The 16,529-nt window shown below is 30.8% G+C and overlaps 3 pseudogenes across 1 annotated transcript; all 3 read right to left on the reverse strand.

Annotated features, from left to right (window-relative positions):
• LOC149880227 (uncharacterized) overlaps window positions 1-16,529 on the reverse strand; it is a 50,363-nt pseudogene that overhangs the window by 3,261 nt on the left and 30,573 nt on the right.
• Window positions 3,168-5,301, reverse strand: LOC149880228 (uncharacterized; annotated as a pseudogene).
• Window positions 7,581-10,597, reverse strand: LOC149880229 (uncharacterized; annotated as a pseudogene). Its single transcript, XR_016446320.1, has 4 exons — window positions 10,346-10,597; window positions 10,070-10,275; window positions 8,443-9,993; window positions 7,581-8,218 (listed from the first exon to the last, which is right to left on the reverse strand). The product of XR_016446320.1 is annotated as an uncharacterized LOC149880229 (transcript).

Genomic DNA, 16,529 nt, shown 5'->3' on the forward strand with positions numbered 1-16,529 from the left:
CGATACTGTTCGTCAGATCTTTGAAACTTTTTTTTAAACCACAAGTAATGAAGAACACATTTGTATGTCGGAGATAACCAATTATCATTGATAAGCCCAAGCAAAAAATCCTAGCGAAATGCAGGTGGAGTAGCGAGCAATGTTTGCATTACTCAGGGAGTAGCGCCCCTGCTCCTAGCGAGCTTACACACATGCAAATAAAAACTCCATAGAATGCCGCTTATACTTTGCTCGAAAATATAATAAATGTTCTCGGTCCTTATTTCATTTACCTCGGGCACATGGTTTTTGACGTATCCAACAATGAAAACTATCGAAACCAAACGCTCTGTATTCCAATTTTTCGAAAACAAACTCAAAACTCTAGAACTCCTATATAATCTAGTGTCAACTAGAAGCACCTAAACGATATCGATTTTTATTTTTTTAGTTTCTGAAACTTTTCGATAGGATAAAATGTCTCAAAAAGTTACCACTTTTAGGATTCTTGCAGGTTGTGCGACGTTTTTTCAAACTTTATTTTTTCAAGAGCCCTGCAATATATAAAGACTTTCTTGTTTATTAAGCGCATGTCTAGACAAGCTGAAGTTTCTTTTTGAAACAACGTGCCTACTAGTTTTACTCTACCGAGTACTCTAGCACAGAGCTGTATCACAACTTTATAAATTCACTCGCGATGCCCAATACAGTAATTATTGTTTGGACTTACTTTAGACACTTACTTTGGACACTCCTTATGGGCTTATTTTAGGAAACACCTTATGGAGAGTCCTGAAGTATGTCCAAACGATAAATACTGTATTGGTCATAGCTACTAATTCTAATTAAATTTCAAGAATTTACGCTCGAATGAAATCACACCTGAAACACCTGCACCCAATTAAGCATGGTAGTCTTTCCTTAAAAGAGGCCACCATGGCCTACTATATTCACGGCCGTATATCTTACATTTTTGAGGGGAAAGTTAAGAGGCCGATTTCTGTTTAAAAAAATGGCTGCACCAAATATCTAATTTTTAAAAAGCAGTTCAAACCTTGATTATTTATTTATATTTCTTCAATATAAAAGTGGCAATCGCTATTTTTTATTATATATTTATTCAAGATATATTAGTTATTAACCTCTTACAGCCCCGAGTTGCCTGTTGTCAACATACCAAAAAATGGTTTAAAGTTTAATTAAAATGATATTTTATAATAAAAAGAATGCTGAAAACTTTAGTTCAATATTTAACCAATCAAAATAAACAGACATTAAAAGGTTATACATTGAATTCTCAGGTTTATAAGCTTTTTGATTTTAAAAGATTCAATTTTTGCGTGTTTGTAAATAAGGTCAGTTTTTAATCTTTGTTTTTCAGAAATATATTGTCTTTTTGCATTTCAAAAAATTACTAATTTGTTTAATAACATATTTAATGTGGTTTTATATATTTTTCACATTAATTTTTCATCAAACGAGTTTTTAAATATAATATAAACCTTCGTTGCTTTAAAGCAACATTGCGCATATCCGCTTAAAAAGTCAAACCGCAAAGTTTTGTTTGAAAACGCGTTTTGTTGACTTCAAGTAAAAAGATGGGATAAAAAAGAAAAAAAAAGAGATTTTAGTTGATTGTTCCTCTGCTATCGTCACCTATAACAAATGCATGGGAGACGTCGATCTTTTAGATGGACTATTAAGCTACTATCGTATTTCTGCTCGTTCAAAAAAGTGGTATCGTCGGCTAATCTGGTATTTTCTTGATGTTTCAGGAGTCCAAGCATGGATTTTGTATAGAAAAGATTCAGAAAATTAAAAAAAACTAATGTCATTAAAATCTTTTAAAGTGCCAATTGCTGAATTATTGATTATGCTAGGGAAAAGGTCAATCAGAAAAGGACGACCTTCAAAATCAGTTGATCTGAATTATAATGCAAAGAAAATAAGAGGTCCTGCAGCGCCAATTCTGAACAAACTCATTCGAAATGATGGGTACAAACATTGGCCAGAGTTTACAGATAAGAAAGGAAGATGTAGATATCCTGGTTGTAATGGTTTCCCTAAGGTAAAGTGCTCCAAGTGTGATGTCCATCTCTGTTTTACGCCAACATCCAACTGTTTTAAGACTTTTCATGAATCCTAAATATTTAATGCGTTTCTCTAAATAAAATGTAAAATCAGAGAGATGTAAAGGAGAAAAATCAGGATTTTTCGTGTAAAGCACTATAATATCAGATTAAAAACAAATTATTTTAGTACTTTATGCGTCCGTTGTTGCCTGAAAGCAACAAACTCTAAATTGACCCAAAAAAATAAAACAAGTGTTTTTTTTTTATTTTAATTATTATACTAGGATCATATAGGACTAAAACTCAAAAAAGTATATTTTTTACACAACAAGAAATTAAAGTGGGCTATAAGAGGTTAAAGATTAGAAGACATTTATAACATACAGCTTATATTTCCAATTTTAACTTTATTTTTTTCTTTGTCTCTTTTTAAATGTTTTTAAGTTATCATTGGAAAGGAAATCCTTTGATATTTTATGCTTGTTGTTAAAAAAAACATTGACAAGAATTTTTGTTGAAAACATAATTCCCTAACTTTCATGATTCTCACAAACAAATTTGCTTTTTGGTGCATATTTATGTACCATGTATATTGATGAGTTAATTACAGGAATTGATAAAGATGAAATTTCATTCTCAATTAAATCCAAAATGGCAAATACACTTCGAACAAATTCTGCAAGCTGTTTGGATGGAACAAATAGTCCACCATGTGATAACAAAGATAGATGAGATATTTTCAAGATCACAGCAGGGACAACTAAAACAACGGGACGGGAAACTCTAATTTCATGTAGTTTTGACGACAGGGCCGATGAAATATAAAAAAAAAATGTTATGGCTCAATTATTTATCACTATTTTCAAACAAAAATTAAATTGTGTTGATGAAGTGTTAAAAATAAAAAAAACTTTTTACAAAGAAACTGTAAATTATCTGTAAATTAGCTGTAAATAATCAAGACACTGTTAATGTATTAACTAATCAATATCATACTTTATTTATATCATTATAAATATATTATAAATATATTTTAAATCAAATAAATGTAACACCATAAATACATTTCAAAACTTTATTAATAAGATCACCAACAAAAAGTAAAAGATCAGACCATTATGTATTAAGTTTCTTTCTTTTTCTGTCCTCTATGTTTAATGAAATAATATCAGATGTATCATCAAGGGTTGTAACACCTTTCAAGAAACAGTTTGTTATTATTGAGACTTTTGTAATATCTATACTGTCTGTGTCTAAATCAAATGGTAATGTTGAATGCAAAAGTAAAAATAGTTTCTTTAAGTAAACAACACATTGAAAACGTTTTTCATGCTTTGGAACACTGTTAAACAGTAAATAACAAAAACAAATAAACTGGAAAAGAGTATCACCAGGATAACGCAATTTACCACATGAAACATAATCTGTAAATTCAGAACTAGCTGACTGTGATGTTGTTGTATCAACTACACGCTGCGGATCGATCTTGTGCTGTACATAACCAGTCATATAAAAAACTGCAGCTTTCTCCTGATCATTAACAGATTCATTGTCTGCATTAATTAAACATTCATCTAAATAAATTATATCCTCTTCCATTTTGATCCATTGTGCAACAGTCTGAATGTATGCGTGAGCAATGAATGTCAGTTTCATCCAAAGAAACAAGTTTGCTGAATAATTTTAACCGCCGAAGGTGCAAACTGTTCAATACTTGTTCTGCTGAGATAAAATAATTTCCACCGCTTAGTTGTCTACAGATAAGCAAAAAATTTAAAAAAAGATATACCAAATAAATTGAGTTGAACCTGGTATTAAACTATAGTTAAAACAGCAATTGTCAAATAAAAACGCATTGTTAAACTTATGTATGTTAAAAATGAATACTTTCAAATAAATAAATGAGAGAAATATTTGTTTTTTAGATTTTAAATCTAAAATATTTTCTTAACTATAAGTAACACAAAAAAAATTTTACCTGTAGATGCCAAATTCACCTTCAAGACGATCTGTTTGAAAAATACCAGGAAGAACATATTGGTGATCTTCTGAAAGCAGTTTTTTTATTAATTCTACTAATTCTTGTAGGGTGTTAACTCAAGCATGTTTTGTTTCTGGTGTAAAAGTATTATGACGCTTAAATCCCTTTCCCTCTGACATCTTAGAAGTTGCATCAGCAAACGCTAAAATTTCTTTAAATCTAAGGTCATCAAGTGTCTGGAAAGGAGACCTATTGGTATCATTAAGTAAAACATCACAACCTTTTCTCTTTACATTTACCATGTTCCATAATGAAACAATTGGTGCCAAAAAACAGGCAGTGTTCTCTAAATTAGCTAATCTTAATGCTGCAATGGTTTTTTCATTAAATACAGCAACCATGTTTGCAACATTTTGTCTATCAATCAAACTAGGGTACACTGACTTGCGTGAAAGCTTTGTAGTTTTGGCAACACACAATTTCTGTCTGTAATATAATTGAACTATGTGAGACCAAATACCAGAGAGAGGTTGATTATTAATTTTTAAACTAATTGTTTGTCTTTTTTCCGTAAACCAATTATTTCTTATACTTTTAAACAAGTGAACTGGGTCGAAAATATAATAAATGTTCTCGGTCCTTATTTCATTTACCTCGGGCACATGGTTTTTGACGTATCCAACAATGAAAACTATCGAAACCAAACGCTCTGTATTCCAATTTTTCGAAAACAAACTCAAAACTCTAGAACTCCTATATAATCTAGTGTCAACTAGAAGCACCTAAACGATATCGATTTTTATTTTTTTAGTTTCTGAAACTTTTCGATAGGATAAAATGTCTCAAAAAGTTACCACTTTTAGGATTCTTGCAGGTTGTGCGACGTTTTTTCAAACTTTATTTTTTCAAGAGCCCTGCAATATATAAAGACTTTCTTGTTTATTAAGCGCATGTCTAGACAAGCTGAAGTTTCTTTTTGAAACAACGTGCCTACTAGTTTTACTCTACCGAGTACTCTAGCACAGAGCTGTATCACAACTTTATAAATTCACTCGCGATGCCCAATACAGTAATTATTGTTTGGACTTACTTTAGACACTTACTTTGGACACTCCTTATGGGCTTATTTTAGGAAACACCTTATGGAGAGTCCTGAAGTATGTCCAAACGATAAATACTGTATTGGTCATAGCTACTAATTCTAATTAAATTTCAAGAATTTACGCTCGAATGAAATCACACCTGAAACACCTGCACCCAATTAAGCATGGTAGTCTTTCCTTAAAAGAGGCCACCATGGCCTACTATATTCACGGCCGTATATCTTACATTTTTGAGGGGAAAGTTAAGAGGCCGATTTCTGTTTAAAAAAATGGCTGCACCAAATATCTAATTTTTAAAAAGCAGTTCAAACCTTGATTATTTATTTATATTTCTTCAATATAAAAGTGGCAATCGCTATTTTTTATTATATATTTATTCAAGATATATTAGTTATTAACCTCTTACAGCCCCGAGTTGCCTGTTGTCAACATACCAAAAAATGGTTTAAAGTTTAATTAAAATGATATTTTATAATAAAAAGAATGCTGAAAACTTTAGTTCAATATTTAACCAATCAAAATAAACAGACATTAAAAGGTTATACATTGAATTCTCAGGTTTATAAGCTTTTTGATTTTAAAAGATTCAATTTTTGCGTGTTTGTAAATAAGGTCAGTTTTTAATCTTTGTTTTTCAGAAATATATTGTCTTTTTGCATTTCAAAAAATTACTAATTTGTTTAATAACATATTTAATGTGGTTTTATATATTTTTCACATTAATTTTTCATCAAACGAGTTTTTAAATATAATATAAACCTTCGTTGCTTTAAAGCAACATTGCGCATATCCGCTTAAAAAGTCAAACCGCAAAGTTTTGTTTGAAAACGCGTTTTGTTGACTTCAAGTAAAAAGATGGGATAAAAAAGAAAAAAAAAGAGATTTTAGTTGATTGTTCCTCTGCTATCGTCACCTATAACAAATGCATGGGAGACGTCGATCTTTTAGATGGACTATTAAGCTACTATCGTATTTCTGCTCGTTCAAAAAAGTGGTATCGTCGGCTAATCTGGTATTTTCTTGATGTTTCAGGAGTCCAAGCATGGATTTTGTATAGAAAAGATTCAGAAAATTAAAAAAAACTAATGTCATTAAAATCTTTTAAAGTGCCAATTGCTGAATTATTGATTATGCTAGGGAAAAGGTCAATCAGAAAAGGACGACCTTCAAAATCAGTTGATCTGAATTATAATGCAAAGAAAATAAGAGGTCCTGCAGCGCCAATTCTGAACAAACTCATTCGAAATGATGGGTACAAACATTGGCCAGAGTTTACAGATAAGAAAGGAAGATGTAGATATCCTGGTTGTAATGGTTTCCCTAAGGTAAAGTGCTCCAAGTGTGATGTCCATCTCTGTTTTACGCCAACATCCAACTGTTTTAAGACTTTTCATGAATCCTAAATATTTAATGCGTTTCTCTAAATAAAATGTAAAATCAGAGAGATGTAAAGGAGAAAAATCAGGATTTTTCGTGTAAAGCACTATAATATCAGATTAAAAACAAATTATTTTAGTACTTTATGCGTCCGTTGTTGCCTGAAAGCAACAAACTCTAAATTGACCCAAAAAAATAAAACAAGTGTTTTTTTTTTATTTTAATTATTATACTAGGATCATATAGGACTAAAACTCAAAAAAGTATATTTTTTACACAACAAGAAATTAAAGTGGGCTATAAGAGGTTAAAGATTAGAAGACATTTATAACATACAGCTTATATTTCCAATTTTAACTTTATTTTTTTCTTTGTCTCTTTTTAAATGTTTTTAAGTTATCATTGGAAAGGAAATCCTTTGATATTTTATGCTTGTTGTTAAAAAAAACATTGACAAGAATTTTTGTTGAAAACATAATTCCCTAACTTTCATGATTCTCACAAACAAATTTGCTTTTTGGTGCATATTTATGTACCATGTATATTGATGAGTTAATTACAGGAATTGATAAAGATGAAATTTCATTCTCAATTAAATCCAAAATGGCAAATACACTTCGAACAAATTCTGCAAGCTGTTTGGATGGAACAAATAGTCCACCATGTGATAACAAAGATAGATGAGATATTTTCAAGATCACAGCAGGGACAACTAAAACAACGGGACGGGAAACTCTAATTTCATGTAGTTTTGACGACAGGGCCGATGAAATATAAAAAAAAAATGTTATGGCTCAATTATTTATCACTATTTTCAAACAAAAATTAAATTGTGTTGATGAAGTGTTAAAAATAAAAAAAACTTTTTACAAAGAAACTGTAAATTATCTGTAAATTAGCTGTAAATAATCAAGACACTGTTAATGTATTAACTAATCAATATCATACTTTATTTATATCATTATAAATATATTATAAATATATTTTAAATCAAATAAATGTAACACCATAAATACATTTCAAAACTTTATTAATAAGATCACCAACAAAAAGTAAAAGATCAGACCATTATGTATTAAGTTTCTTTCTTTTTCTGTCCTCTATGTTTAATGAAATAATATCAGATGTATCATCAAGGGTTGTAACACCTTTCAAGAAACAGTTTGTTATTATTGAGACTTTTGTAATATCTATACTGTCTGTGTCTAAATCAAATGGTAATGTTGAATGCAAAAGTAAAAATAGTTTCTTTAAGTAAACAACACATTGAAAACGTTTTTCATGCTTTGGAACACTGTTAAACAGTAAATAACAAAAACAAATAAACTGGAAAAGAGTATCACCAGGATAACGCAATTTACCACATGAAACATAATCTGTAAATTCAGAACTAGCTGACTGTGATGTTGTTGTATCAACTACACGCTGCGGATCGATCTTGTGCTGTACATAACCAGTCATATAAAAAACTGCAGCTTTCTCCTGATCATTAACAGATTCATTGTCTGCATTAATTAAACATTCATCTAAATAAATTATATCCTCTTCCATTTTGATCCATTGTGCAACAGTCTGAATGTATGCGTGAGCAATGAATGTCAGTTTCATCCAAAGAAACAAGTTTGCTGAATAATTTTAACCGCCGAAGGTGCAAACTGTTCAATACTTGTTCTGCTGAGATAAAATAATTTCCACCGCTTAGTTGTCTACAGATAAGCAAAAAATTTAAAAAAAGATATACCAAATAAATTGAGTTGAACCTGGTATTAAACTATAGTTAAAACAGCAATTGTCAAATAAAAACGCATTGTTAAACTTATGTATGTTAAAAATGAATACTTTCAAATAAATAAATGAGAGAAATATTTGTTTTTTAGATTTTAAATCTAAAATATTTTCTTAACTATAAGTAACACAAAAAAAATTTTACCTGTAGATGCCAAATTCACCTTCAAGACGATCTGTTTGAAAAATACCAGGAAGAACATATTGGTGATCTTCTGAAAGCAGTTTTTTTATTAATTCTACTAATTCTTGTAGGGTGTTAACTCAAGCATGTTTTGTTTCTGGTGTAAAAGTATTATGACGCTTAAATCCCTTTCCCTCTGACATCTTAGAAGTTGCATCAGCAAACGCTAAAATTTCTTTAAATCTAAGGTCATCAAGTGTCTGGAAAGGAGACCTATTGGTATCATTAAGTAAAACATCACAACCTTTTCTCTTTACATTTACCATGTTCCATAATGAAACAATTGGTGCCAAAAAACAGGCAGTGTTCTCTAAATTAGCTAATCTTAATGCTGCAATGGTTTTTTCATTAAATACAGCAACCATGTTTGCAACATTTTGTCTATCAATCAAACTAGGGTACACTGACTTGCGTGAAAGCTTTGTAGTTTTGGCAACACACAATTTCTGTCTGTAATATAATTGAACAATGTGAGACCAAATACCAGAGAGAGGTTGATTATTAATTTTTAAACTAATTGTTTGTCTTTTTTCCGTAAACCAATTATTTCTTATACTTTTAAACAAGTGAACTGGGTCGTGTAGCATAATAACTGGTTTTTCTTTTTCTATAATACCTTGCCATGGAAAACTCTTATTAACAACAAAACTTTGGTAAACCTGTCGATTTGTGGGATGGTTATCTGATAAGAGACACAATAATTTTCCTCCTGCATCAATTATTTGTTTATTTATGTTTATGATCAAATCGTGAAGAAAGTGTACTGACAGTTTAAGTATTGGTACAATTCTACAAACAAAAGAAGGTTTACCAAACATAGGTTTAATCATAAACACTAATAATGTTTTTGCAATTTTAGTGGGATTGTCCTCACTATATCCAATGAGGTGTCCTCCTCTGAAACTAACATTTGGTTTAACATACATCTCATCAAAGAGAAGGCAGCAACGCTTTTCAGAACTATTAAAATTTTCAAAAACAACTTTGATTGTATTATTGCACTCTTTTTCATTTCCAACTTCTCCAACTCTTCCTAATTTTGAAATTAGAGTCTTTGGACTGGGAAAATAAAGCAGATTTCTTAAATATCAATAACAACATCTGGAGGACAAATACAGTTCAAGTGCACAACGTATGCATAAAGTAGAAAAGCGATGTCCATTTGGAGAATAAGTGGTGAGGCGTAGTTGTTCAATGAGGAAAGAAATTTATTCAAAAGCGTCACTGTATGTATTTTCAATTTGAATAATCAAACTTAATACCTCATCTTTTATTTCAGGACTAGAGGTACAAACTCTTTTGACAATAGCTTCTAGCTGTGACCGCTGAGTAAGACAATGTGAAAAGCTGAGCAGGTCATAGCAGTTAACTTTTGTATGCCTACAATAAATATTAACTTGACGTGAATGACAAGTAATTTCAACAGAAAATATTGTTTCAGGCAGACATGATCGAGAAACATCAAACAATATGACTTTTGAATTTTCAATGAATGCAAAGTATTGAGGATATCTAAAATAGATAACAAGTAAACTTTAAATCAAAACAAACAAATATCATAAAACAAGGAAAAAATCATTAATGTTACCTTTCTTTTATTTCAGACAGCATTATTTCAACATCATAAAATCTAATTAAATCAATTTGATTGAAATCATCCATTTCATCAGGTATTGCATTTCGTGATGTTAAAGAAATTGTATTTATATTTGTAGATCTTGGTTGTATTGAGACTGTTTGGTGCACCATTGAAGATGTGCATCCAGGAAAAATAGATGGGGGATCAATAGGAACCTAAAAAAAAGATATTAATAAAATCAGTCATTGTAAAATATATTAAAAAAACAGCTTTAAGGATGCTTACCTCAAACTTTGATCAGGGAGGCTTGTGCATTTTGCAGCCTGGTGGCCAGTGTTTTTCACACACACCCATATCTGAAGTTACTTTTACAAATGCATTTGGAATAGATGACAACCAATATTGTAACTTTTGTGAGTCACTTGGAAACATGTAAACATGAAGCTTTTCTTCTGAAGTTGATGTTAAATAATTTGTGGTACAATTAACTATTGAACATTTTCTTGGCATGATTATAACTAATAATAGTAGCACCATTACTATTTATTATAAATACGACATAGCATTTTGTAACATTTAATAGATTTATAACTTAAAATAAATTACTTAAATTACAAACTACTTCATGCAATTTTTTAATTTTACTCCTTTTAAATCAAAAAACTCCAGATTTTTCAATAAAAATAGGGGAGATATTTACAACCTTTCTCAAAAAAAAAAGTTTTTTTTGAAAAAGGTTGTAAATATCTCCCATATTTCTATTGCATTAATTTATATTTTATTTACACGATATTGATAAAAAATATATACATTATATGTGTAATATAAATTTATATCACTTTAATGTAATCTAAATTGTGAATATAATTAGATTAATGTAAGTTTTTCATAACTTCTTTGTTCAATCAAGCAAGCATAGTCAATTACGATCGGCCCTAACGTCGTTTTAGCATCGATTTGAAGTTTCGCGTCCCGTTATTTTAGTAGTCCCTGGATCACAGTCCCCAGCTTTCAAATATGCTTTGCAGTTTTCACATTTAGACCTTTTTGATAATTTTTTTGCAACATAGCCTGCTATAGTTATTGCAACTTCTTGATTATAACAATCAAGAGAACTTTCCATAATTTCCTCACTTCGATTGTTAAACAGTTCATCAAGTATAGTTAATGAAGGATGAGCATCTGGTAGTAGATTTTCTTCCCAAATGTTTATATGTTATTTAACTAAGGAATGACATGACAAAATTCTTTCTGAATTTAAAACTTCTCTTAAACTTACAAGAAATCTGCCCCCACTCATTTGCCTGTATTGTGAGAAACGTCTCTCAATTGGGTCACTTTGTAAACAAGCTGTCATTACATAATCATATCCATCATTCAAGAGTTCCTCAACAAGCACTGCTTGAGCACGTAGAGTGATTACAAATGCTGATGCAGTTTGGTTTGTGAGGGTGAATACAGGTGGATGAGATCACTGATTGATCCAATCAGCCAGAGCTTGGTAAAGTGTCATTTTCATGTCTTCTGATACAACAGCATTGCCAATAATATTAGGTGAAAATCTTTGTTTAGAACTAGCAATTGTCCACCACGTGTTAAAAATAGTTAAAAAATTAGAAACATCTTTTCGATTTGGATAATAGCTTTTTGAAGCCACAATTGTAGTTTCATCTATAAGTGCTAATGCAAGTGACACACTTTGTTTATTATTTCCACCATGTAATACTTCAAATGTAAGTTTAGGAGCTTTTCTAAGTTTATCTTTTAGTCCATTATCATTATTGTAAATCTTGCATAAATCATCCCAACTAATATATCCTGATGGACAATCAATATTGATATTTGCATTATGATATTTAAAATCTGGAAAAACAAATTTTTTTCCATTTAGTAAGTTATTTCTAAAGTTTTTGACTAAATACACACTGTCATAAAACAAATAAGTCTTCTTTCAATAATTCTGTGGGTGATTTATAAAATATTTTGATTCAGAATTGAACATTGTAACTAATAATGAGAATGCATTAACATTAGTGGAATGATTGTCTGCCACTATACCACGCACAGTGAATCCAGCAGCTATTAGGTTTTCAAGGCTTTCAGCTATTTTTTGTGATAGCCATTTTCCAGAAAATGTGACTTCTGGAATTGCTTGAACAATATAAGGAATCGATTCTTTTAGTCCTATTATCATGAGTGCAACTATTCCTTTGTACAAATTGCCTTCTTCGTCAGCACCAACATACTCTTCTCCCTGATACTGTGCTGCTTTTTGTAAATACATTTCATCTACCATCATAATACAATTACAAGAAATTTTTCCTTTTCCACGTAGAAGTTTTAAAGCCTTTAAAAAATCAACACCTCCTTGTTGAACTTAACAAAGATATTGATGGTAAAGAGAACTTTTTAAGTAACAGTTTGTATGCCTGCAAAGAAGTATATCTTAGAAGTAATGCATACCGAATCATCTCTGCAGAATATGGTGGCCTACCTTGTGGCTTATAAAGCTCTCTATTTTTAATCTCATCTAAAATAGTGTTGCAATTTTCTAATGTTATGTTTCTAATATAAGAAGGAAAATTTTCTAGCATACTAATTTTATCAAGTTTTGCATTATGTCCTTTAACAAACCAACTTGGAAATGGAAGTGGTGTTCCCTTGCAGTGCAAATGCACATTCAGCTCTGCATCAACTGTTCTTGACTCTAATATAGTTGGAAGATATGTCTGTTCATTAAATGCTATATTATAAAATACAACACCTTTTTCAAATCGTTTAAATTGAAACCCAGGTGGTGCTACTGCTTCATTCAAGTCATGTAAACTTGTAAGTGTATCATTTTTCTCAAATGTATCTAACTGATCTTCTTGGAATACTCTCTTTTTAGGGGGATTTCGAGAAGTCTTTGAAACTGTTAAAGATGATTTTCTTTGCAAAAGTTCATTTGAATACTTGGAGGGAACAGGTTTCATTAGTCAATTCAGGGTAAATTTATCACCTCTAGTTATATAATTATCTTCAAAATGAAGTTCACATAAAACAGAATGCTCTATTGAAATCCAATCTGAACAATTAACAAATCGTATCCAAAGTTGATTTAAGTTTTGGTCTGATGGAAAATGAAATTATGCATTTTGCTTATGTTTGTTGCTTAAATATCCGGATGAACATTTTGGCACAGCACATTTGTTGACCATTTTTAATATAACTTCTTTAAACAAGTAAATTCTTCAAGAAGAATAGATTTTAAAATAACACTTAAGCAGTTTTTTGTGTCAGTAACATTAAAAACCGGTCTCTTAATAACTCCCTCAAATATATAAGATATACGGCTGTGAATATAGTAAGCCAAGAGGCCACGTATAATTGGGTGCAGGTGTAGCAGGTGTGACTTCATTCGACCGTAAACTCTTGAAATTAAATAAGATCTCCTTAAATGTGAAAAGAATGAGATGGAAAGAAACCTGCAGGAAGCCATCTCTGCATTCCGTGTTATCACAAGAGCTAAATGACGTAAATGTAAGTTTGATTTTCTTTGTTTCGTTTTGTCACATCGGTTTAAAAGTTGAACTCAAAAGCCATCAAAGTTTTGAATACGAACATGCTGAGAACGAAATAAAGAACTTCGCGTGATAATTTATTGATTTATTTAACGCAGTTGAAACTTGCGGAGCTTTTTAAAGTTTACAATGACGTTCTTTATTTACATCAGTTGAAAGAAAATAAAGGAACATGTCAAATGCTATAAAACATTAAGTTTTAGGCCGTATATTGGAGTGAACTTTTGCAAAGTGTAAACAAATGGGAGTTAGAGATTTCAAATGGTTTTAAGTTGAAGTTGTCAAACTTTGGGTTACAATAAGGCTTTGGAGTAATTCATGGCTATGATTTTGAATCAGCTCTACAACAAATACCTTAAGCCTAAGCAACTCAAACTAAAACGAATTGATATAAGCATTGGGGTTTGCTTTTTCCGTTAATAACAAAAAGTATCGAATAAAGTACATTTTCTATACCTATTCCTTCAATGCAGCAATCTTTTTTGTGGGGCAAGCTTATATTCATGACAAACATATTACTTTTGAAAAGTAAGTTTGGTGGATTTTGATCAAGCAATATTTCTGCGCAATTTCTAAAAGGGTTCAAATAAATCAAGGTCTGTTAGGTATCGCAAGCGATTTTCTGAAATTTTTTAATTCTGTGAACTTTAAAGTGTGAATTATTTGAAATTCAATTTATTTCAAATGGCTGGTGCTGAAGTTCGTGCGTTTATTCGTTATTATTTGTAAATAATGGAAAAACAAAACCTCGATGCTTAGTTTGAACTAAGTCTAGTCCCCCAGCATTAAGAGAGTTTGAAATAATTTGCGAAGCTAAACTTAACGCTTGCCAAAAAAGGATTTTAATAATTCTTTAGTTCAATTTAATACCAATCAAAAGTTTAAAAAACAAAAACTTATCTGCATACCAAAGGTTCGAAAGCTGCTAAATCTCTGCTTCAAGATTTTCTTTGAAAGTACAAGCCTAAAGAAGCAATCCAACTGAAAAATGATTCAGAAATAACCAAAGCATTTACCGAGGTCGTATTTCTGTTCGGTACTGCTGAGCGCAACCTTTTACACCGTTTACCAACAACTTGCACTACGATTCAACACAAATCGACCTGACGCCATTTGTATTGAAACGCGAAAAGTTTGTTGAAAGGTATACCGCTGTTCTCCTCGCTTAAGGCAGGGTTTTGGGACCAATAATTTATAACTGTTTCGCATGAAGGTTTAAATATACAGTAACTTAACTATCTAAAAGAGATTTTATACTTAAGCATTGGCTACTATGTTATGGTTTTCATTTAACTTTACTTCGAATATAGGGCTTTCATTGAGTTTTGCTACGATTTTAGGACTTTCATTTAGTTTTACTACTGATATAGATCTTTCATTTAATTATGCAACTATCATAGAGCTTTCAATTAGTTTTACTTCTATTTTAGGGCTCTCAGCTTTAATTTTATTTTAGGGCTGCCGTTTAGTTTAGAAATTCGTCAATAGGAAACTCAAACCTGGACTAGTCGTTTTGGAATACATATCTTTTAGCACCTATTAAAGTTTACTGAAATTAAAGATGTCAATTATGCTGAAATGAAAGTCGCCAATAAGATTTACGAAAATAAAGCTGGGTATTTATAAAGACAGCTGCGTATTTAATCTTGAATGGCTAAAAACTAGAAACAACCGCTTATGGCTGTTTTTTTAATTACTTCCCAAAAAGTAAAACTACCTGAAGGTCTGATACATATTTAACTTCTAGAATGATATTTATGATGATATCTAGAATGATATTTAATTTCTCGAATGTTTGCCGGAATGAAAATTACAATGGAGGATTTCAAGCCAAGGATTCTTGTACCAAATATGTTTTGAAATCAAGTTACAGTAAAAATGTACGTAGCGAAAGTTTTAAAGACGAGCCGTTAAATAAAAATGTGCAACAAAACTATTTCCTTAGTTTTAAAAGTAACACAAATGACTTTACCATTTCAGGTATTCATACATAAAATAAAAGACTACCTGAGCAAGGAGTCATGAATTACAACTCTATTTTGATTTTAAAGAGAAAATAAAAATATATTTATTAAACGGAAACATCAATTGGGCAAAAGTAATCATGAATATAAACGCTTTGAGAATTAAATGGGATACTTAGAATGATGAATTTACTTTCCAATTTAATAAGCACAAAAAAATCTCTTGAGCTTGAAACCAAAAGGAATACTTTTAAAATTTGGGCATCAACTTTCGATCCGTTGGCATTGCTTAACCTATAACACTCAGACTTAAAACAAATTTTCAAAAGTTTATAAGAAAATACCTCGTGACTTATAAAAAGCTGCCTAGTTTTATAATGGTTAATCTGTAAAAAAAAAAATTGTCCGCTTGTCAACATGAGTGAAGATGATATAGATAAAGCGTTTACTTACTCTCATTTGATGCGCGGACAAATCATTTGATGACAGAAAATGGACGCAAACTTATGTTTTGATTTGGCAGTTGTCTATCTAAGAAACTGAATTAATGATTATTCTAAGTGTTTCAGTAATGTTTACCTGAATGAACAAAAATAACAACATTTAGATCACAAGTTGAAAGATGGAAAACAAGAAAAGGTGTTAATGGTAAATAACATTATGGTATTTAATGACGAGAATTCGACACCCAAAAGGTAATGGAGAAAGATTGAAGTTGTGGAAGTTATTGAAGGAAAAGATAAATCGTTTTGCGGAGCAAACTTAAAGGTCGTTTTGAATTACGGAACACAAAAATATGTTTCTGACCTGCCCAAGGATTTGTTCCCGCGGAGGTCGTTGTTGAACTCGATTGCTTAGAGAAAGATGATAATTTCGAAAACGATGTCTGTCAAGTTGAAACCGAGATTGAGCAGAATGATGCTCTTAATACAAAATAAAATG

This window comes from Hydra viridissima, unplaced genomic scaffold, assembly GCF_058129835.1.
Source record: "Hydra viridissima isolate aposymbiotic clone 2 unplaced genomic scaffold, HvirCarnegie_v1 scaffold_13, whole genome shotgun sequence".
Lineage (NCBI taxonomy): Eukaryota > Metazoa > Cnidaria > Hydrozoa > Anthoathecata > Hydridae > Hydra > Hydra viridissima.